Source organism: Cricetulus griseus (assembly GCF_003668045.3).
Source record: "Cricetulus griseus strain 17A/GY chromosome 1 unlocalized genomic scaffold, alternate assembly CriGri-PICRH-1.0 chr1_1, whole genome shotgun sequence".
Classification (NCBI taxonomy): Eukaryota; Metazoa; Chordata; class Mammalia; order Rodentia; family Cricetidae; genus Cricetulus; species Cricetulus griseus.
In genome coordinates this window covers 140,374,359-140,377,366 of record NW_023276807.1, presented here as the reverse complement: position 1 = coordinate 140,377,366, position 3,008 = coordinate 140,374,359, and the positions used below count along the sequence as shown (strand labels likewise).

Genomic DNA, 3,008 nt, shown 5'->3' with positions numbered 1-3,008 from the left:
ACTGTTTTAAAAGGGTTTTCCCTTGACATTAATTACATTGGCTGCTATGGACTGGTAGGGGGGTTTTGTCCATGAATATATTTTCTCTCTCTCTTTCTTTCTTTCTTTCTTTCTTTCTTTCTTTCTTTCTTTCTTTTTTGAAAAGAATGACTTTAATCGTCATTAAGTGTGTGGTGGGAGGGAGTGTGCTTCAGACAGTCTGGGCAGTGCGGGCAGCAGGTCATGCCTGTAGCTGACGCCACAGACACTATTTGTACATGACGAGACAAAAAGGAAAAGCAGTCCCTTTCAAACAAACTTAAAAAAATGGTTCGCAGTGGTTCATATTAACAGAATACATTTATGACATTGCATGTACAGATTCACGCACCCTAGGGCTTTCTGTATATCCTAAAAAAACAAGTATTTACATTATTCATGATTTATATGAAATTTAAAAAAAGATCAATTGTACTCTTGCCCGTTGGACAGGATAACCTGTGGAGGTGTATAGCTTAACACCATCATCAAAGTTGTCTGCAAAGGGAACAGAGGTTAAAAACAAAAATGCTTTCTTGAGAATGACATGCTTCCTCTCACTGCTATAACCAGCGAGTGCCAGCAGTAAACAAAATTAAGGAGGGCCTAGCAGGTCGACCTGGGCAAGCTGACCAGCACACATTACAGTCTAAGAATGAAGGTTATCTATGCTATGTTACAAGTCCCAACCAGGCAGTGTCAAGTGACATCTGTTTCTTTGCTTGCTTTGTGATTATACCCCTTGTGAAGGGTCTTGTGGCACTGGGCTTCTTCTCTGCAGGTTTTAAAATCTGGAAGGAGCACATGAGGGTTTCATCGACACTCATCATGGCACCTGCATTGTCAAACTCGCCACAGTAGTTGGGTGCAGAAAACAGAGTTTGCAAAAAACTCATACCCATCTTCAACCACGTGATGGGCTCTACATATAAGATCCAAATGATGCTTATGGAGAAATTTTGCAACCACTTCTGCACCAAATGTGAAGGACACTCTTCTGTCATTTTCACTCCAGCCAAGACATCTTTATCCGGGTCAGACCACAAAATATCACAAAGAAGACCTTGCTCTGCTACATCAGTTGGTCTCACAATTGGCCGAATCTGCTCCATAGATTGAAGATCTGGTGATAAACCTCCGTGACAGCAGAATATATTCTCATCCATGATGGGTGCTATTGGCAAGCAGTTAAAACAGTCTGTGAACCTTTTCCACAGCTTAATGTTGTATCTTCTTTTGCATTCATCGTAAAATCCATAGATTCTATTGATGCTGGCACATTCATGTTTCCCTCTGAGAAGGAAAAATTCTCCGGATACTTGATTTTGTAGTCCAGCAAGAGGCAGATTGTCTCCAGTGACTGCTTGCCCCTGTCCATATAGTCCCCAAGAAACAAATAGTTCTGGTGGGAAGCCACTGTATTCAAATAGCCGGAGCAAATCATAGTATTGACCGTGGATGTCACCACATATCTTGAGTGGCGCTTTAAGTTCCAGAAGGATAGGCTGACTGAGGAAGATCTCCCGAGACTTCAAGAAGAGTCCTCGGATTTCGTTTTCCGGTAGCTGGACATTCTTGCCTGGCTTGGACCCCCTCACTTCCAGCACCCGGTGGATGATGCTGTCGGTGTTGAGTTTATCGATATCCACCATCGCCATCCTGCCGCCTCACCCGGCTGGCACCTGGGCCTCACAAATCCTCCTTCCTCAAGCCACCAGCCCCAAGAGTGCCCCCACCCCCAGCCGCTCCGCTCCTTGCTTCCTGCTCCTCTCGACACTGGAACCACGAGAGCCATTACTGTATTTTCTTAAGCATGAAATATAAGAGCACGTAATTTGGGGAGATATATCACAATTACAAAGCAGATCATTTATCAAATTAATTTCTTTATGCATTGATCAAATGATTGCTAGTGCTCGACCCTTAATAATTATTTGTTGTTTAAAAGAGTGAGTAAGAATAATTGAACTAAACATTTTATGGGTATCCACTATGTGCTAGACACTGAATTAGAGATGTGAGGGATATAAAGTTGAATTAATAAGAACACACACTCAAAGATCTGGTATTGCAATGACATCTCTCTCTCTCTCTCTCCCTCCCTCTCTCTTTCTCTCTCTCTCTCTCTCCTTACCTCGAACCCATGTAAAAGATGGGTATGGTGTCATGCACCCATTGTCCCAGGGACGGGCTCAGGGACCAGCTTACCTGGCCAATGTGGAAAGTTCTGAGCCAATGAGAGGTCTGTTGTCCTCCGATTTTCACGTGTACACCATTCACCTGCTTCCCCCCCCATACACAAGAGGAGGGCAGTTCTGAGAGCCAGAGAGAGTAATTTGTCCTAATCATTTTGAAAGTTAAGATGCTCAATACATATGGATGAAATTTGTCCATGAATATTCACATTACCCTGACTTGATTATCCTGTTGTTAGCAAAGACAGTAGAGGATGAATTCCACAACCGTGTCCAAAGGTTGGCCACCCAATTCGATAAAGCAGGAGCTTCTCTCCAGAGTTATGCATCATGAAAGTCCCATCGAGGGAAGGTGGACTCATGAAAGAGCACTGAGGCCAGGCTGCCCCCATAGGAAGGAAAAAGAGCCACCGTGGCTAGGCAAGGATCATTCTCCTCTACACGTGCTGTGTCAGAAAGCCAGGAGAGTGCTCCCTCATGACAAAGAAACAAATGCTGCAAGCAGCAGAGAGTGTTTCATTCTTGGCCAAGCCCAGGCCCCTTTTGGCTTTTACCTTGGTGAGCTGGGAAGAGGTTAGCCAAGGTATAAGCACTGGTTTCTAGCGGATAATAACACAGATGTGGAAAGTGACTGTTGTCTGGTGTAATTCACTTGAACGTGTAAACCTCTATAAGTACACAAAGACCATTTAATTTTTTTCCTCTCCTAATCCCATCGTGTCATTGTTTGTCTCCTATTAATTACTTACTACAGCAGATTTTACTTCTTGGCAAACACATGGCTGAATTTTATTG

The 3,008-nt window shown here is 43.5% G+C and overlaps 1 pseudogene; it reads right to left on the bottom strand.

Annotated features, from left to right (window-relative positions):
* Positions 1–689: 689 nt before the first annotated feature.
* LOC100753696 lies at positions 690–1,670 on the bottom strand (annotated as a pseudogene).
* Between the last annotated feature and the right edge of the window lie 1,338 nt (positions 1,671–3,008).